The 21345-nt window shown below is 46.8% G+C and overlaps 1 long non-coding RNA gene across 1 annotated transcript; it reads right to left on the bottom strand.

Moving 5' to 3' along the window:
• Positions 1 to 1832: 1832 nt before the first annotated feature.
• On the bottom strand, positions 1833 to 20294 carry LOC116453520. Its single transcript, XR_004243843.1, has 3 exons — positions 19755 to 20294; positions 13322 to 13626; positions 1833 to 2680 (listed from the first exon to the last, which is right to left on the bottom strand). It is a non-coding gene; the product is annotated as an uncharacterized LOC116453520 (long non-coding RNA).
• Positions 20295 to 21345: the final 1051 nt, after the last annotated feature.

The following is a 21345-nucleotide window of genomic DNA, read 5'->3' as shown; positions in this document are numbered from 1 at the left end:
TCTGCATGCTATTCCTATCAGTAATAGTGTTTTATTCTGAGCCCAGGACTTGGAGAGTTTAATTAGTGACTACCAGGTAACAGACAGAATATCACCTTTAGGAAAGGCACAGGTTAGATGTGTTGATACTGGGGCTGAAGGCAATCTGATTTGAGAAGTGCTGAGTTAACCTGCTGTGCTGTCATGCTGTGACAGTGTGAGTGACGCTGACTTCAAAGTAAATGAGTTCAAATGTCTGTGTCTTGATAAATACAATCTGAAAATCCTCCTATGAGAAGATCATGAAAACTATCTTCATTTAAAAACAAACCGAAAAAAACCAACAAGGGTGTTTCTTTTCAGCTGAACAGGAACCTAGTACTTGTACAGACACGAAGAGCTAGTTGAGTGGAAAGATGCCAGGATAGGACAGCTGAAGGTTTGACCCTGAATCTTTAAGGGTATTATCCATGGGGGGGAAAAAAGCCAATGGGAATTTCTCTTTGAGCTTGCTCTGCTACAGATCTGGTCCTTCCTCAGATCCTATTAAAGTCCATCGAGTCATGGAGACAGGAATAATGGAAGGGAATGAAGATTCAAGCTGTGTTTGCTCCTGAGACATACCAAGTGGATTTTACACAGTTTGTGCATCCTGTCCATGTAAGGAGTAGTTCATAGGAGACTCAATCTGTCACTGGCATTGAAATGATCACTCGGTTTAAATAGTAAATCACTCATTTCCTCTCCAACTTCTGATTCCTAAAGGTATAATTGCCAAAATAATATAATAAGTGCCTTAAAAGATTAAGCAAAAGGTCATATTAGCATAACAGCTTTCCCAAACTGATGTCAAAATGCTGCATAGAGCTGCACCTTGAAATCCCCCAGGACAGTGCTTTTGGGACTTGCCAATAATACAATTTCACAGAGATTCTTCTGTTTCACAGGTCACAGCTCTTTACCCTGTGATGGACAGATTGAGCCACCCTCATGTACCTGCATATATATGACCCACTTCATTAGAACAGAATGTTTTCTCTAGAACACACGACCCAGTAGGAGCCATTATCTCATGTGCTATTATTAATGCGAAGACTTCAGGCGGCCCCTGCACACAGCAGTGGATCTGTGCAGTCTCAAGAGTAGCCGTAACTAAGATCTTCAGAAGCAGGGATAAAACAGCCATGTCACACAATTACATTGAGTTTGGCAATGGGAAGAAGAGATTTCTTTTTGATCCCACATGACGATTATCTTCCACGCTGGCAAATGAGCACTCGGAGTGACATACTTTTTATTGTAGCTAATGGAACTCAGATTTGCAAAGAAGGTGATTCTGCTGTGTGACCATATTATCTAAATTGCTTTGTTGCCAACGCATAAAAAACTGAATATAAAATTGCCTGAGCATAATTGAGTGCTGACTCACCCCCCGATTAGGGTAAATGCTGCAGCGTTCCAAGGTGTCTTGGAGCTTTCTATAGTCTCACAATCCTATGTAAAATCTGATTGATTTTTTTCCTCCTCCAAGCAAACTTATGTTTCATGCTCCTGTTTGAGGCTAGATGCTACAAATCCAGCTGCTGTCACAAGACATCTTCCCCCTGCTTCGTTATCTTGATCAATTTTCTGCTGAAATTCTCATCTTTCATCCTGGCTGGTGCAGTTGCCTCCCTTGTGATTATTCCAACTCCTGGCTCTCCATATTCATAGTCACTCTCCGAGCTCCAACACTAACTCTCTAGTTTCTAAGGCTACATAGCTGAGGATGTTTTCTCACAAAAAGCTTTTCCATAAATTCCCACAATTTCATTTTAGTCTAATCCGAGGCTGCATACACACGACACTGCTCGGAGCAGACTTTTAATAAAAGTACCCGCATACATGAGCAAGAAAATACAGACCCAAGTATTTTAAAAGGAATATTTTTAATCTTGAAAATAGCCTCATACCCATTAGGTGTAACTGTGTGATTATCCTTAAAACCAGAACAATTCTCAGGTTTTGAAATTTAAGTAGAAGAAGGGCAATTGTAAGAAGCAGTGCCAGAGACCTGAGGTGAACTGAGCCATGGATACTGGGCAGAGAGCTCAGATTTAGCTGACTGTGGCAATAAGTCAAACTAGTACTCATGCCTTGGGTGATCTCTGTTTCAACTCTCCCTCAAATAGTGAAAAGAAAGAGCAGAAAAAAGGCTATGACCTAAATGAATTACAGCAATTATTAACCAGCCATCCCACCTACAAGGATTTGCAAAAGAAGCCAGCCCTGAGCTGGAGGATCTGGGAGTGAAACCGGTCATGAAAGTGGCAGAAATTGATTTTGTTTTCAGCTATCTATGAACATCTCCTTTCTGGCTGGCTGAACTATTGCATGAGCAGCTGTTGAAAACTGAGTAAGGAAGAGGCTGAAATTTGTGTCCGTTATATGTGGGACTGGTTTCGTTTCAGAAAATAAAGAGTATTTATTCACACGTCGGGCTTAGATTCTCCAGAAGCACTTGCAGCTGCACAGCCCAACCTTGTTCCTTACCAGGAATTTTAACTTTTGTTGTCTGGTAAATTGTTTGCCCCAAAGAGGATAAATCCCATTTATCTCCAGCTTCAGGGAGATAATAATGCAATTGTTCCTTCACACCAGGAGATCTGCTCCCTGGAAGTTTTCTTCTGAGTTGGATCATATTTTCTCCAAGAGCTTCCCTCTGTAGAATAAAAAGAAATTTAGTTGAAATGTGTTTCCAGAGACAAGCCCTTAAGAATAAAACTGACTTTAAAAAATCACCATAAATATAGTAAGGGGGAATAAATCTAAAATTCAGAACTGATCTAAAGCTGGGTCAGAATCCAGCTGGAATTAAGGATCTGGTCTTTTTTGGTTGATCAGCACAAAGGCTGTACCTTTGCAAAATAAAGGCACATTTAAAAGATGTAATGGGAAAAAAAAGAGGAATCTCTAATAGTGAAGAAAGCAGCACATTCTGAGATTTAAAAAAATGCTGTCTGAACCCTTCAAAGATAGGAATGAAGTACATAAAAACATCCATGGCTTCCTCAGACAGGTAGTGTTGGTTGTTACTCCCAGCCCAGGCTGCATTTGACAGCTCTCTCTCACTTATATTGCCAGAAGAGTGCTTTGAAAGCCCATTATTCATATCCAGATTGTTCTTGCTAAATGTTTGACAGCAGCCTGCCCAAGTGACATCCAAATGGGGACAATTAATTGTTAATGTCCCCGATTCAGCTGAATCAGGGATGTGCCTAGATGACAAGGAAGAACATCACTGGAAAGACTCAAGGGAGGCACCAGGGGATTTGCCGAGGGGAGCGATGGATTTGATGTCTGCAGCCACTCCAACATTTAACCTCTTCATCTACAGCAACTGGTGGGTTACTCAGCTGCCATTTACTGTTATCCTGCCAGGAGGAGTGTGGGCAGAGCAAGGAAGCAGAGCACCCTTGGCTGAAAGTCCCAGCTCATTCTGCAGCAAAGATAAACCCTCGAATGGAAATTCTTCAAAGGGATGAGGCCGGGCAGACCGTCACTATGGGTGCCTTGGAGCAGGCAATCAGTCCTCCCTTTAACAGACAGAGATACAAGATGGTCAGGGAAGAGCATGCTTCTTAAATGTGTTGGAAAAATGAGGCTGGGACATCGGTCATCCCTGAGCCACAAAGCGCTGGAGGTTCGTGAAGAAGCAGCAACACCTTCTCAAACAGGAGCAACTCTGCTGGTCCTGCCCTGCGGCTTGTGCTCTAATCTATAACTAATGAGTGTAAAGGCCCTGACAAAAAAAGCTTCCACAGAATCCCTTTTCTAAGGCCCTTGATTTTACTGGAACATGCACAGCAGTAAAATTCATATAGCCAACAGGAAAGCCATGTCCTGGCCTGACCCTGCTGCAGAAAACAGCAAAACGAAGGGGCAGGGATTTGGGGTCACATTTGGGGAGGATCCATGATTCAGCAGTCTGTTTACTAAATCTCCTGTAATGTGTCATGTAATGAAGGAGTGGGGCAAACACCTGCAGCTCCAGGCTGCTGCTTCATTGTGAAAAGGTACAACCTGGGCAGTGACGAGCATCTGAGGAATAAATGACTCTCAATTAGGACAGTAGGTCAGAAAGAGCAAGATGATTCATATCCAGGACATATTCCAACCCTCCACAATAACACTCAGCAATTCTGTTCAGCTTTTCTCCTTCAAAGCACCCGCAAACACCCCATCCTTTCCATGGCACTGGCAGGTAACAGGCAGAGAGGCTTGGGTGTGCACTGGGACCTGCTGATTCCTGGAATAATTGAGCTAAGCTGGGAAAAAATGCCTTCCACAGCAACAGGAAGGAACGAGACAGCTCTGTCCTAGTCAGAGCATGCCACTGTTTGTTTAGAAATCATGGGACATAAAGATTCACACCCCAAAATTAATAAATAACGTACCCAGAATTAATAGCCTCTTTTAGGGAGCTGTCTGCATGCAGTTTTCCCAGGAGTAAGCAACAGGTCGTGACAGATGGGATTTAGGAGTGCTTGGCTCCTAGGTTAGCACCCTGACAATGCCTCTGCTCAGCTGTGCAAATCATATTTTACTTGCTTGACTGTGAGTTGCTGGGCAGTGGGATGTAATTTTCCATGCTTGCTGTTGGCACTGGGTTTTACCTTTACTTGAATCTGACAGTGCAAGCTCTGTCAACATTGTTTCACCTCTTGGAAAATAATAATTAAGAAGCCTGGGTGAAAGGCATGTATTAGTACCCAAGAATTCATGGCCAGCTCCACTTTAACCTAGTCACCACAGTTTACTACTCTGCCACAAAATGTCTTTTCCAGGTTTACCTGAAGACTGGGATATCAGAAAAATGTAGGGGTGCCAGACATACATTGGGTTGACTTTGATCTCTCTAAAGACAAATCTTTTAAAGTTTAGATCAAGGAATCTTTTAATGAAACAAAGAAATAGTGCCACTTATATCAGTTCCAGATATAAATAAATCTGCTAGAAATAAACAGGAGCAAGGCAAAAAGGAGACAGCCACGCTCTGCAATGTCAGTCCAAAGTGACTGTCTGATGGATGATGATGATATGGCTGGCTGGGAAAAAAAGTCAGTTTAAAAGTCTTGCTGCCAGCCGTCTGGCAAATCTTCCAAAGGATATTGCTGTACAGCAGCACTGAATTGGTACCTGCTTTGCATCTCCTGCTACCAAAACAGACTATTTACTCCTTTAATGTAGTGAGGATTTTGAAATCTCTACTATGACTCTCACCTTAGGGACTTATTGTAGCCCTCCCCACAGCCAGTTCTCTGTTCCCTGCCCCCACCAGTCTGCCATGGATGCAGAATCTTATCCCAGGATCCTTTAGGATGGTAAACCTCTCTAAGATCGAGTCCAGCTATAACCCTGCACTGCCAAGCCCACCACTAAACCATGTCCCCAAGTGCCACATCTGCAAGTCTTTTAGGTATCTCCAGGGATGGTGATTCCACCACTGCCCTGGGCAGCCTGTTCCAATTATTGGCAGCCCTTTCGGTGAAGAATTTTTTCCTAATACCATCACAGGATCACAGAATGGTTGGGGTTGGAAGGGACCTCTGTAGATGTCTGATCCAGCCCCGTGCTAATGCTGGCTTACCCAGAGCAGGTTGCACAAAGTAAAGATGCTTTTAAAAAGATCTTCCCAAAGTAAAGATGCTCTTGGGCACTCAGGGGGTCACTAAGACACAGAGCACACCTGACTCCATCCAGGCTATTCCAGACCCTCTACCCATTCACAGCTTAGGGTGCTGTTCCCTTGGCCTGCAGGGGAGGCAGAAGTTCACAGCACTGGTATTTGTGGCACATCCATCCTCTTGCTCCAGAGGCATCATTACTTCATGCTTGGAGCTGAAGGGCCACATTTCATACATCTGAACAGTATAAGGCTGATTTTCATAGCTGAGTCATTTGGACTCTGTACCCCAGAAGACAACAGCAAATATCACCACTGGCCATTTCCTAATTAACATAAAGCTATAACAATTTAATATCATTTCAAAAAACCCAAAAACCACTCCATGAAAACTAAAAATCTCTAAAGAACAGGCTGTCTGGACGAATATTAATGATTTTTTTTTTTCCTGTTTCTTCAGCTCCTCCCAGTTGGTTCATAATCAGCTGCAACAGAGTCCACAACCCTCCTGAGTTGTGATGAAGCACAATGGCTTGAGGCCATGGAACTGGGAGTACTGGCCCATGGATAACCCCGACTGAGGGGCAGCTGGAGATCCTATCTGGTGACCAGGCACTCCTGGGCTGTAACATGGGCCCAGTAAAAGCTATTTTCAGCCTTAATGATCTTTGATATTGAAACTAGAGTTAACCTGGATGGTGAGCGGAGGAGATCATCTGCTCTGAGAAATGAACTAAGGGAGAAGGGGGTGGGAGAAGAGTGGGATCATAACAAAGGAGAGGGACTCTTAAGGGAGAGGAATTAATTTGGAAACATGCAGTGATGGAAAAAGGAACACAGGAAAAACTGATGTTGCATCTCCCCGCCACTCCCTCTCAGGTCCCTGTACCCCCTCAACTTGCCAACCACATTTGTCGTTTGTAATTCTCAGCCTTCTTAGATAGAGGGGGCTAAGCAGCAAAAGCTGACTCAGAGCAGCTCCTCTCACCTTTGCTACTGCTAGTTTTAGTAATTTTTAGTAAATTTGGTTTGGTTGTTAATAAGGTCTTGATTCTAATTTCACCATGTGCAGCAGTAACTTGTTAACAAGCTGCTCCAGGAGATCTTTATAGGACAGTGGAAACCAGGGAGAGGAAATAATTACAGTGTTTCCACCTGTGGTAGTCTGCTTCAGGGTAGGTATAAATAGATCCGTAAGTGTTTGTTCACTTAAAAGTTCAGCCCAACTGCTTTCTCAATTGCCAGCAGCAGAAGTAATGGATGGGGGCTTTTTCTTTAAAAATGAGGGCAAAGATCATCTACTAAATACCACCCCCTTTTCCTCTAGACTGCAAGTAGCGTTTAAAAAGTTACAGAATTTTTACCAAAACCAGATGTTGGGTGTATAAAAGTACAGGCAGTTTTTAAAAGTCATTCCATTTCTTTGGAAAGGGAAGGACAATTAGATCAGAAAACTCAATTCAGCTTCAGAACAGAGGAACTTAATGGAGGAAAAAAGAGAAAGAATTCACATTTCATTCACTTGGTGCATCCAAAAAGCTCTGGACTGGTGCATGCAGAGAGTAACTCCCTTTAGAGCATCATCACAAGCTTTGAGAAAGCAGTTGCTGAAGTGTCTGAAAGTGCCCTGTTTCTTGTCCTCTGCCCTCTGAAGAGCAGAGGGGGCACAACACAATGCCCAGATGGGGTGGAACTCAGGTCCCAGTAGGTTATGGGGACTTTGATCTGTGAGCTGGGCATCTGCAGACACTTGCATCCATCTTGAGCATCCCAGAAATAACCTACCTGGCTCAAAGAAGGTTTGAAGGCCTCTCCTCAGGGCCCAGCCCACCTTGGTGCAGGAAGAGGAAGAGCCCGTGTGGGTGGCCTGGACCTCTCTCCAGGAGCAGCACTCCCACAGCTCCATCCACTCGTGGCTGGAACCCAAAGCCCTGCCAACATCCACTTTTCCCTGCACCAAATTGTTTAAATAAACTTCCCCAGTGCGGGCTCAAAGAAATGCAATAAACATCAGGAGCTCAGCAAATGGGCTGCCTGGAAGGGCATTACCAGGGCTTTCTAGGCAAATGTGCTGCCTCTGGCCTCCCACACTGAGGCCTCACCTTGCACTCCGTAACAGCCCATCAGTGCAATACCCTGCTTCTGCCTATTGTTCAAGCTGCAGGTATCACATTGAACCAAACAATAGCTAAGAAACAAAAGACCTTTGAAGTGACTTGTGGTGTCTGCTGGGCACCAGCTGCCCCTTTTGTGTTCTACTGTGTCTTCGGTCCCGATGCTCTATGCTTGGGTCTCCTGGGTCCCATTCAGCTGCAAAAGCCCAAAACTACAGTGAGAGGAACAATCTAATCTGGTAGGGAAATAAAACAGTTGATTACTCATAAAAGCAAAAGGGACAGATATTCGAAAAGGAAAATAGCAGAGCAGATTCAGATGTGAGTCCTACCACAGGAGTGCCTGGAGAAGTAGCGAGTTCTGCCACACTCTTCCACGAGCCCCCAGCCAGCTTCAGCGGAGCCAGGACTCAAACCTGTGGTTTCAGGTAGCCTTAATAAGGCTTAGATCTGAAAACCACTCTTCCGCATGCCAGGGGATGTGGTGCCATGTGGCAGCCTTGGCTGCTTCAGGCTGCCCTGAAGCATCTGAAGGAACATGTTCATGAGTGACAGCCCAAAGCAGTGGGACAGAGCTGTGTGCAGCCACAGGAGCTGGGCTCTGCTGGAGTCTGAGTCAGCCTGAGGGATAAGGAGCGGCTCCCAGGTTTCCCATGGGGAGCTGACTCCAAAATCAACTCTTTTGAAGGCAACAACAGGACAAGACCCTGGGCAGCACAAGGATTCATGTGTGGCTCTAGGAGAGGAGGACAGGAGGCTGAGCTCAGTCAACTGAACACTCACCTTTCCCTGGAGGGGCAGCAGGTGGAGTCAGTGGCTGCTCTTCAGGGGAAGAAGGACCCCAGACTGGCTCAGACACCCCTGTGATGGGGAGGGGTGGGGTATCATCCTGGGACTGATGGGACCCCCTCGAACCCAGCTGTGGCACTTGGGGCTGTCACCTCTGTGCTCCCTTCTCTCTTCCCGAGAGAGGCCAGTGGAAATCTGAAGAAGAGAGATTTCCTTTACTCAAGGATTCCTATTCAGAGCTACAGCTATTGACAGATTTCTTCTATTCCTATGCTTGGCAGAAGCTGATAGTATTTATTGAGCTGATCGCAGGCACCAGAGCTGGATCCTGACTCCTGATATGCAAGCAATCATCAGAGCCTGTTGTGTTTGCATGAATGTACTAATCCTGCCTCTGCTTCCTGAATGCATAAAGTGATGTATAGGACCACTCAGCTCTGAGACACTTGGAGATGGCTGCAGAGGGCGAGACAGTATTTTTAATATGGAGAACTCCAAGGCAAGCTATTTTGGTACCTCAGGATCATTAACATTTTTGAATGTCTGAGAAGCTGCTAACATTTATAAGACATTACAACCAAGATTCATTCTCCCAAATGGAGAAAGAGCTCCTATTTTTCACATACACTCTAGATATTGATAATTTTCTCATTTTCTGATATGACAGGGCTTGGGGATTTTTTTCCCCACTGAGACAAGATGACTGACAGACGGAGATGAGAATTCTCATAAAGAGAAGCAATGCATTTTTGCACAGCCGAGGCTGGAAGAAAGCAATAATTGTCCTAATGCACAGGCACAGCCCTCCTAAATGGCTGATGATTTACTTCAAGAGTCAGTCATTGCTGACCAGAATGCCAGGCATGTCTTCCCAAGCCAAGATGTGAGCTGAAATCAGTTCAAACAAACCCCTCAACCCTCTGCCCATCTGCTGTGCTGCTATTGGGTGGTGAAGGCTGGTCCTGGGTGGTGATGCCAGCCTGGGATACCCCAACCATGGTGGGTCAGACCAGCAGAGCTTCACCAACACCTCTGCCATGGTGAGCTCAAGCCACTGTCACAGAGGTGGCACTTGGCACAGGCTTAGTTCAGTTTTAGGGTCTGTATTGGTCTGGCATGGCCTGGTTTTAGGTAGCAGGGGGGCCACAGAGGTGGCTCTTGTGAGGAAGCTGCTGCAAGATTCCACCATGTCCGGCAGAGCCAGCTGATGGCTCTGAAGATGGACATGATGCTGGCCAAACCTGGGCCAGTGAGAGAGGTTGGTAACACCTCTGTGATGACATATTTAAGAAGAAAATCAAAACAAAGTCACAAGATTTTGGATTCTAGTCAGAGAAGAGGAGGAGGTGAGAACATGTGAGGGAAACACCATGGTGACACCAAGGTCAGTGAAGAAGGAGGGGGAGGAGGTGCTCCAGGCGCCAGAGCTGAGATGCCCCTGCAGCCCCTGGGGATCCATAGGGGGATGCAGAGATCCACCCGCAGCCCCTGGGGATCCATAGGGGGATGCAGAGATCCACCCGCAGCCCCTGGGGATCCCCGGGGGATGCAGAGATCCACCCGCAGCCCCTGGGGATCCATAGGGGGATGCAGAGATCCACCCGCAGCCCCTGGGGATCCCCGGGGGATGCAGAGATCCACCCACAGCCCTGGGGATCCATAGGGGGATGCAGAGATCCACCCGCAGCCCCTGGGGATCCATAGGGGGATGCAGAGATCCACCCGCAGCCCTGGGGATCCCCGGGGGATGCAGAGATCCACCCGCAGCCCTGGGGATCCCCGGGGGATGCAGAGATCCACCCGCAGCCCTGGGGATCCATAGGGGGATGCAGAGATCCACCCGCAGCCCTGGGGATCCATAGGGGGATGCAGAGATCCACCCGCAGCCTTTGGGGATCCCCGGGGGATGCAGAGATCCACCCGCAGCCCTGGGGATCCATAGGGGGATGCAGAGATCCACCCGCAGCCCCTGGGGATCCATAGGGGGATGCAGAGATCCACCCGCAGCCTTTGGGGATCCCCGGGGGATGCAGAGATCCACCCGCAGCCCTGGGGATCCATAGGGGGATGCAGAGATCCACCCGCAGCCCCTGGGGATCCCTAGGGGGATGCAGAGATCCACCCGCAGCCCCTGGGGATCCATAGGGGGATGCAGAGATCCACCCGCAGCCCCTGGGGATCCATAGGGGGATGCAGAGATCCACCCGCAGCCCTGGGGATCCATGGGGGATGCAGAGATCCACCCGCAGCCCCTGGGGATCCATAGGGGGATGCAGAGATCCACCCGCAGCCCCTGGGGATCCATAGGGGGATGCAGAGATCCACCCGCAGCCCTGGGGATCCCCGGGGGATGCAGAGATCCACCCGCAGCCCCTGGGGATCCATAGGGGGATGCAGAGATCCACCCGCAGCCCCTGGGGATCCATAGGGGGATGCAGAGATCCACCCGCAGCCCCTGGGGATCCATAGGGGGATGCAGAGATCCACCCGCAGCCCTGGGGATCCCCGGGGGATGCAGAGATCCACCCGCAGCCCCTGGGGATCCCCGGGGGATGCAGAGATCCACCCGCAGCCCTGCGGGAGGTGCCCGTGCCGGAGCGGGTGGGTGCCTGCAGGACGCTGGGATCCAGGGGCAGTCCCGGTGCAGAGAGGGCCCTGCTCCCAGGCTGGAGCAGCCTGGCCTTGGAGCGCTGCACCCTGTGGCAGACAGAGCCCGGCGCAGCAGTTTTGGGGGGCTGTGTGCCCGAGGGAGGGGCTCACGCTGCAGCAGGGGCGGTGGGGCTGCTGCTCCTGAGAGCGGACCCACGCCGGGGAAGTTCAGGAGAGCTGTCTCCCGTGGGAGGGAGCCCACGGCCTCACAGGGGAAGATTCCTCTCCCGGAGCAGCGAAGGAAATCTCGGTGATGGACTGAGCAAACCCCTGTGCCCTGTCCCCCTGCGCTGTCGGGGGGAAGGAGGGAGGGGCTGGGGGGAAAAGGTGTTTTTGAGGGGTTATTTTATTTCTCATTATCCTCCTCTGATTCTGTTAGTAATAAATTCACTTTGTAACTTTAAGTTAAGCCTGGTTTGCCCTTGAAACGTTTCTCTGGGTCCTTATCTCACTCATGAAGCATTAGTTAATCTTTTTTTCCTTCTCCCTCCTCTGCCCAGCTGTGGCAGGAGAGGGTGAGGGAGTGGCTCTTGTGGGTGCCTGGTGCTGGGCGAGTGTCAAACCACAACAGGGTCATTCTCAGCAAATGCTGGGGTGCTTGGAGAGACTGGGGAACTTGGGACAGGAGTTAGAGCTGCCACTGCAAAACCCATCTGGAATCTGCCTCAAAAAGAAACAACAAAAAACACCAAAACCTACTCAAAACAACAACAATAATAAAAAGAAAAATCAAAACAAACAGACAAAACCCCCACCAAAACCCCCAAACCAAAGCCAGAGAAACTGCCTCCAACTCTTGAGCCAGGACAAAGCCTTGGAGTGGCCATTCTCAGCGTCACCACCACTTCTGTCCCCGTAGAGCAGCCGAGCAACTTTGCTTCCTGCAGGGATCCTTTGGAACCATCTAGCTTTTCCCATGCTAGGCCACATCTTGCAGGGTTGTAGCTGTATTACTGGTACACAAAAGCCAAAATATGCACCCCTCTACCTGCTTTCTTCCCAACCTCCTCTTCCAGCTGTTCTCTCCCTCGCTATCTGCATATTCTGTTCTTCTCTGCTGTTTCTAATAGCTTCTATCTATGCCAAGTCCCATCCTACTCAGCTCTCATTAAACCCCAGACCTTATGCAGAGCTTTTCTGCATTCATCTCCCAGCCAGCTTTTGTCTCTTTGACGTCTAGGTTCTCTTTGTTTGTGCTTTTCTCTCTGGATCTGGGAATTATTCTGGTTCTGTTGATGCATGGATCCAGGCCCTGATATTTTGTTGAACTCCGTGGGATCTCTTCTGCTTGGCAGGTGCAGTGGTGGGTATGACTGCTCCCTGCATCAGCAACACCCAGCGTGTTGCAAAGGCCTTGAGAAGCTGATGTGTATCTCAAGCAGTAGGAAACTTATCCTCTGCTAGACATTGGCTTGAGAGACATTATCCCTGGCAGATACCAGTTCCAGGAGACGTTTTCCATGGCATTCCTGCCCAGGAATAGATCTTGACTTCATCTAACAGAGGAGCTGATTGTACAAATCTATGCTGCTCACTGGAGGATGGCATGGCCAGAGCAAATGGCCTGGGGTGACTACTGCCATACCTGTGGTGTTCTACCTGCTCCTGCTCATTTTCTGATGGCATGTTTTGCTCTCCTGATGCCTCAGATCAGTATCTCGATAAAAAGCTTTGGATCTGAGCAGCCCCTGCCGGCAGCAAGTGCTCCCCCGGAGCACAAGGGGTCCCGGAACGCGTGCGCCCAGCAGAACTTTTATTTGGAAAACAAAAGATATTGACTATTCATAAACCTCAGCTTAGAGCAAGGCAAGGCCAGCAGGAAAAAACGCCACCGTGGGTGAGTGAAGGTGCTTAGTGAGGAGTAGGGCATTGTGGGTTTTCAGCCCTGAATTACGGGGCAGCAGTGAGCAAGTGGCTTTGCCTTTTCTTTTTTGCCTCCTACTGATTTAGTCTGGAGGCATTTCAGCAGCACTTTCTCCTGTTATATGGTGATAAAACCCTGGGCTCAATAACTGAGATCTGCTGTCTGGCATCAGAGCAATACAAATAACAATAAAAGAAACAAAATAGTGGTGAGTCAGGCTGGTTTTCACTTGGAAAAACATCAGTTATCCTTATTACTCACCAGCTCTGTTGTCTCCTCCGGGGGACTCTGCTGGCCACCATTGAGGCTGCAGTTGAGGAGTTGAGCAAAATACAGGGAGGCTGTATTTTGCTCAGGTCCTCCTACAAAAGGTTCTCCCTGAGGTTTTGGAGGATTGGTGGTTGCATATCCACATCAACAGGACCAGGACTATAAGCAGCCTTTTTTGCAGAGCAAAAGCCTTTTAGCAGCTAAGCCCAGTGGAACCACATGGCTGAAGAATGACACAGCATGGAGAGGCCACAGCTCATGGTGGGATGGACAATCCTTGAGGGCCACGTCTTCACCTGGGGGGGAAAAAACAGAGAAGGGAGCCTGGAGGGGGGCCACCCTGGCCCTAGGCTGGCTGAGGTCACCCATGGGCTCCTGAGCCATGGCTCTGTTGTGCCCCACAGAGCATCATCACAACAACCCTGATGCATCCAAAACACAGACAAGCGGCCAAGTCCAGCTGGAAGTTGATTACTGCTATTGAGATTTGTATTTATTAATTTGTAGCCCACTTGCTTTCTTTTGGCACCATTTTTCTCTGCAAGTGAAAAATTTCCCCTGAATCACTGCGTGTTATTTCCACTTGTCAAGATAAAGGTTAATGAAATACCAGTAACTACATCACAAATCCAGCTCCATATCTATCCAGGATTTTATATGGCAAGTTATACTGCACAGTCTGTTCTTAGAAAAGGCTGTGATTAAAAAAAAACCAAAACTGTCAGAGGTCAAGAAATTAATGGTTGGAGCAGCATAACCTCTGCCCTTCACTCCTCACATCTCACCTGCAGGACAAGGAATAAAAAACCTCCTGGAACTGGCACAAACAAGTGTGGGACGAGATTTCCTCCAACACACAAGATTCTGCAGGACTGTGGTATTTTAACAGCTTTTTCCTTTGCAAATGTTGCCTGTATCTAGATAATGGTTACTTGGATATTTATACACTATGTAAATTATATATAAATACACAAATGCCATAGAATCATAGAGTATCTTGAGTTGGAAAAGACCATCAAGTCCTATAAATATATATAGAATTTAGAAGCAACGTAATGCTATAATTGACATATATCTGTCTTCAAAGAGATTTGCACCAGAGAGAATTTTACATACTTGCTGCAGAGAGATTTTCATGCCATGAATGTGAAACCACCAGGACTGGCTGAAGGACACTCTGTGCCCAGGGACTGGGGAGCTGAGACCAATTTTACTGCTGCAAACACCCCTTCAAGATCCACCGGCACGGCCTCACTCCCCAAGTTAAACACTTGGAAAAACAGAAGATGCCCGCATCCAGAAGCAGTTGGGGCACGTGAGGTTTCAGGAAGGAAGGGAGGAGCTGCTTTGTTTTCTTCCTAGGGAAGGCCAGCGATGGGATGAGTGTCAGGAGCTGCCATTTGCGGTGAGTCAGGAGATTGGCATGGGGTGGTTTGCGTTAATACCGGCTTGAACACATGCCAGAGAGGATTTCCAAAATTCACAGCCAGTTATTTCTTGTCACAGAGGTAAGAGATCCTATAGCCTGTTCTTCCACTCCGAGGCATATGATCAAAAGCCTGCAGAGGTTATTCTGAGAGGTTTGTTTGTTCTGTAAATATGTATTTAAAATCTTGAATACAGATGACTAAGTTTGAAGAAAAAACCCAAAAACTTCTAAGAGAGCAAACCCTCTCGCAGAGAATCTTATCCCTCCTTGGAGGTGGATTAAAAAAGCATTGTTATGAAATCCCAGTGCAGATTTTATTATGGGCTAAATCAAAATGCTTCGGAGTTTTTGGACTTCAGATCTGAAGTTCAGCGTTTCAGCCCATATGCTCCATATAAAAGTAAGATAAAGGAAAGGATGTACTTTTTCTTCCTTTTGATATGCAAAGATTCAGATGAAATGCTTCCTTTCCAATTTGCTTTTTCAGTAGAAATTCACTAGAGATCCTATCAACATGAAATACCTTGTGAAGCCCGAGGGGCTCCTGAAATGATGGATGACATCAAGAGCCAAAAGAACACGTACAAAGCGTCTGCAGAAAGAGATCCTTAATCACTCTGTGAAGCCTGTTGATTTGTTGCCAACTACTTAACTTAAAGCTTGTGTTGTCATATATCTAACTTTAAAATTTAATGAACCAGTTGGAGAAAGGAAATCTCTCTTAAAAAATTCAGTCGTGTCCCTTCAGCTGCAGTGTGAGCAATAACACACTTCATTGGATACTCTCGGCAAGTCCCTCGTTAAAACAGTAGCACCAGATGAGATCTAATTTTCCTAATATTTGTAGACTACAGTGCAAGAAGGAAAATAATTGAGATTTTATGTATTCCTGAAGAATAGGTAAAAAAACCAAACCAACAAAACAGTGAAAGCTGCTCCCCAGTTTATATGCTAGACATCTTTCATTTACAAGTACTTTACTGCTGAAATTGAATGTCAATATTATTTTTCTTTTTAAAAAAATTTTGCCCACTAGATGGCTGTAATTGTTATGGCTGTGCTTAATTTTTGGTATCAAATTCCCATCTTTAAAAAAACCTGCTCTTCCTTTATGTTATTCTTCAGCACCCGTGCTCACTCTCCAAGGCAATGTTTGAAACGATGGGATCGTCACCTTGGAAATTTCAGCTGTTTATAGGAAATTTAGGTGTTCAAAATGGCCACTGCAATAGGCTTGTATCACATCTAAGGCACAGAAATCCACCACCATTTTGAAAGATAAAGTGGGAATTAATTTTTCATTATTGAAAGAAATACTTTTTTTTTACTATTACAAGGAATGATCAAGGACTCAGAGCCTTTCGGAAAGACTTTCCAGTAACGTGGCATTTAATGCAAGCAGCTTGTGATTGCTGTTGGAGCACAAAAACATTGTAAATCTGATGAAGGAGAGCCCAGGAGGCAGGATTGAGCATCTCCCATGTCCTAGATTCAGCAGAGGAGCTGATGTGAAAAAGAAGAAGGATCTGCTGGAAAGAAAGCTCAAACGATGTATCACAGGGAATACAATTTCCTTGCTATTTGCACGGGCTCTAGTCCAGGAGCAGCAGTGGGTCTGGATAGTGGATTTGCAAAGTGTTTGCTGGCTGTGGTTCCTCGTGGCTGCAGTTTTCCAGAAGATCCACCCAAAGGAATAACCACATAGGCTCAGGTACAGAAGAAGACCTTCTCCATTCAGCCAGCGAGCAGGGCACCAATGCTTCCTCTGAACAGAAAGGCCTGAATATAGACATCTACATGTCTTTGACAGCTCTTCACTACAAGATATGAAAAGGGAACTGCCTGTCTCCTTTTTTAAGCCAAACGCAAGTTTTTAGCAGCATGCAGAGATATTTGTAGGAATTCTCCACCAAGCATGAGCCAGTACGGAATCACCAAGGCATCGCTGCAGCCCCTCGGGCACGGTGCATGGTGCTGCCAGCAGCACATAAATCTGCCCTTAATGGGAATTACTTCATTTTCAATGAGGAGTTTGCCCCCAGTTCAGCACTGCACCAAAGGGGTGATCAGGGGCCACCAGGTTTTTTAAGTGCAACTTCATTAAGTGTCTCTGAAGAGGGTTTGTTCAGCTGGAGCGAGAGCAGCTCAGTTGGGGCACTGCCTATGCCTCACCTAAAATCATCCCCCAGCACAGCACTGAGCTCTGTGGATCATCTGGAAGAGAAGAGAGAGCACCTCCGGCAAAGGACGTGCTGTGATAAGATTTGATTCAGAGAAATTCAGGCCAGCTGCAGTGCACCGGTTTAATACCAGTCAAGTAGATAATTTCACTTATTGCTCACTCTTCCAGAAGTACCATGCCGAGGTGCTCAGAGGGCCCAGCTGCAGTCAGACCAGAGCATCCCCCTGCTCTACCTGGATTTCTTCCTAATTCAGTAGAACTGAGCACTCTCTTTCTGTGTAGGCACAAGTAGATCCACACCAGCACGTGAGTCCCATGTGCTGTGTGTTTGTCAGCCAGAGGCTGGGCACAGCCCCTGCCCCTCTGGATCAGCTCCAGGAGTTGTCCCCAGCCCCACCTTGACCCAGCTGTTTTGTCATGGTGGGTGTGGGGTCTGGTTTGCCTTCAGTCTTTTCCTGGCACATGCAAATCCAGCCTACCTGGATATTTAAATCAAGTTCATTGTCATGCTAGCTGAACACCTTATAAAGGGATGTTAATCAAGAAAGAATAATGAGCCTTCAAATTCCCCTAAGTTGTAAGTGAGGACAAAGTGCTCAAGTAAAACATCTCTCATTCTAAATGGGTCCTTATTTCTAAGTCTTTGACATCCACAAAACAGGGTAAAGTAAACACTGAGACAAATTGGTGAAAAAAGCTAAGTACTCCTCAGGAAGATGGACATCCGTTTTACCCTCTCTTCTTATTCCCTTCAAAGCGATTCCTGCCATCATCCTGTGAAACAATCTACATAAGTCCCTGGAATTCAAGGCACTTCTTTGAGATCTTCTGACTCACCAACTTTTCTGTTTTCCTGTGTCTACAGTGAATCTTGCTGAACAGGTTGAACCAAAATGATCTTCTTGCAAACATTCTGCAAATAGATCAATGCCATATCCTGTATCAAACGTCCTGCCTGGAGCCCACTGAATAAATGGATGTCTTTACTATAAAGTTATAAACCAGAACTTCTGTGGCATCATACCCATATAGATTTAAAATAATTTAGCTTTCAGCAAAGAGTTTTCAGCATTGCAATAAGAGCAGTATAAATAGCCACAGTCTCTGAGCATTGCAAAGGACAGGGATTAAGGTCAGCAGCCACACTGCAGTGGTTTGCCTTTGAAGACCGTCTGGAGCAGACTGTGGAAGGTGCAGGGCACCCGGGGCTCCCATTCAGTTGTGATGAGGTTGCAGATGCCTTGTGCTTCCTGATAATCACTCTGGAGGGATTTGATCAAGAAACAGATGTGTGGAAACCTGCAAGATACTTTTGAATAACAGAAGCTCTCTTGCACAGAGGACGAGGCTGGTTCAAGACCACGGCACCTGCTCCTGCATGGAGCAAAGTTCCCTCCTTGTTCCATGTTGTCCCAGTGGAGCACAGCTTCCCACCAGCTCACCTCCTCAAAGGAAACCCCACACCACAGGGGTTTGCTGGATAAACAACGAGTCATCCCTGAGATATCAGCACTGGAGAGAAATAGAGGAAGAGCTGCAATGGGTGCTCCTCATCTCATGTGACTCACCCCAAGACAATGTTTGGGTACTGGGTATTTTTAAAGCTGACAGAGGGCAGGTTTAGATTAGGTACAAAGAGGAAATTCTTCCTGGTGAGGGCGGTGAGGCCCTGGCATGGATTGCCCAGAGGAGCTGTGGCTGCCCCATCCCTGGAAGTATTCCAAGTCAGGTTGGATGGGGCTTGGAGCAACCTGGTCTAGTATAAGGCATCTCTACCCATGGCAGGGGGTTGGAGCTGGATGAGTTTTAAGGTCCCTCCCAGACCAAGCCATTTTGTGAGTCTCTTTGGGAGAGTGACACACATAAGATGCTGAAATACATTCAGGTACCCCAGAGAACCATCTGAATTGTGCTAGAGATATCCAGCTCAGAGTCAGAGCTGGAGCAAGCCATGAAGGCTGACCCTGTTGGGTCAGATGGCTGCTCACTTTCTCAGGCTGAGATGTGCTCGCTCAGGAGCCAGAGCCCCCACAGCCAGGGGGAGGATCTGCTCGACATCCCTGTCGTCAGATGGGCCTTGGGGTGGGTCACATGTTTTCGGAGAAGGGACTCTGTCACCTTCATTAGTCTTGTGTGGGAATTGCTCTGAAACAAAGCATTTTGTGAACCCGAACAAAAACACTGGGGAGCGCTCAGCAGTGAATTCTTTTGCATGCTGCCTTTTTGTTTTGTATGATTTCCAACGTTTTGGCAAAAAACATTTCCTCTGACTGTTTTCCTTCTAGAAACAGCCTTCTTCCAGACAGGGCTGCTCTGCCACTATTTAGCTGGGTAGACACGGGGCTATTTAAAACACAGAGCTGGAACACTGGCAAAACACTTGTCTCATTCCAAGACAAGCAGGGAAGGGGAGAGTGCTCATCGCCGGGTGCAACCTTGCTCGTCCCTGGGAGGTTTGTGCCTGCGTCACGCCGATTTGTGCTGAATTTAAGGCTTCTGGGGATGAAATCTGTGGCAAAATCTGACAAGATTTTTTAGAAGCTGCTAGTTCACAGCTCTGAGTATTTATGATTTTTGGCTGCCAGCTCTCGCACACGTTACGGTCAGCAGTTTAATTATTTACCGGGCTCTGTACAGCGCCGTTCAAGCAGCAACCATCAAATCTGACGTTTTGATAATGCGAGGGTAATTGGGTTATTTTTTTTTTCTTCCCCTCCCACCAGCTCCAACCCCCTATTCTGCTGGGAGATGCAGAGTCATAGCTCTGCTGGCTTGGCTTCCCGCCACCTCGCTGCTCCTTTAAAACCCCATACCTCCCATTGAAGGAACTCGGTGTCCTGTTCGCCAGCAGGACGTCAATGTTTCTATGGAAACTCTTCCCAAAGATTCTCGCTCCGCGCTGCCGCTGCTGCGTATTGTATGACCGGCTTTGTACACTGCAATTCATTATCCAGGCTGTGACGAAAAGGGAGCAGCTTTCTGCCCAAAGGGAAAAAGCATTAAGGAAAAAAAAAAAGACCCAAAACAGTAACCCCACCCCCCCCCACACCTTAATATTAATAAAATAAGCCACTAAAACCAAAGGTGTTAAAGCTGTTTGGCATTTGAACTATGAATGGAATCTGCTCCCCTGTGTTCCTTGCAGTGAAAAATACCCTTTCCTGAATAATTAGCTCAGCTGAAGAAGCTTATAAATTCTTCGCAAGGTCCTTTTTCCTTCCGAGTAGCGAGGAGAAAATTTTCCACCTCTCACAATTACAGTCACGATGATGGATGTGTGTCACGTAGGTAACAAATGTGCCTGAGCAGGAATCCTGTGCATGAACTGTGTGGAGAACAGAGGAGGCTCAAACCCAGGCTCAGATTTTGCATTTGAATTAATGTCTGCAAAGGGGATGCAGAATTAATAGGCTGAAGGACGATTCACATTAATTTCTCATTTGCCTCAATAACAGGAAATCTCTGGGACCAGTGGACAATGTGGTGATGACGTTTACTTACACGTCCCTTACTAATGATGTCCAAAGGTGGCCAGATTACTCACCCCTCTGCAGATGAGCTCCAGATATTGCATACTAGACAGGTAAAAGGGTCTAAATTTTGTTCCAACCTCTATCATAGATTTGCTGTTATTTTTTATTCAGACACCACTATCAACTTTGAAAATCTGAATTCCTAGGTGCTGCTCTGAAGGAGCCCAGAACCTGATTTTCTTGACTTCCACTGGATCACTGGTGGGCTCTTGGCACCTCAGGCAATCAGATTTCAGGTGTCCCAAAGCATGTACCTCAAACCCAAGGTACTCAGCTTGTGTTACTTGCAGAAAGACAGCTCCTTAACCCAGCAGAACTCTGAGATCTGCAGAAAAACATTACACTCATCTACTATGCTGGGAACCAGCACTGAGTAAAAACCTGAGTAAAGATGAGGATGAGAGGAGACAAGTATTTTATTTTTAAACCTTATGAATTTCTGAGTAGTTCTGCTTTGTTGCTTTCCTAGGGAGGAAGGCATGGGTTGGGCAGATCAGAATTTCAAACTCTGCTCGCTCCCTGATACCACACTAAAGACTTGTATTACCTTTAATTGATGTTTCTGAGTGCATCCTCATTGATTTACTCCAGCCGTGCTCTTTATGCAGGGAACATTCTATTCTCAGAGCATAATCTAGACCCATGCAAACAATATAGATGTTTCCTGATAACATAATTTAGAAAGAGGAGATGTAATTACTGCCTATGCTGAATGCCCAGCATCTCTGTGCTTGCCAGAGCACTGCAAACCCATAACCCCTTTCGGAATCCATACAGGGAGAAAACTCCCAAATCCTTCAATGTGGTTCTCATTTTGCCATTTCCATCTTATTAAATATGCTGGTCCTTGTGCCTTTGATTTTAACTTCCT

Source organism: Corvus moneduloides, chromosome 19 (assembly GCF_009650955.1).
Source record: "Corvus moneduloides isolate bCorMon1 chromosome 19, bCorMon1.pri, whole genome shotgun sequence".
NCBI lineage: Eukaryota > Metazoa > Chordata > Aves > Passeriformes > Corvidae > Corvus > Corvus moneduloides.
This window is presented reverse-complemented; position numbering and strand designations above follow the sequence as displayed.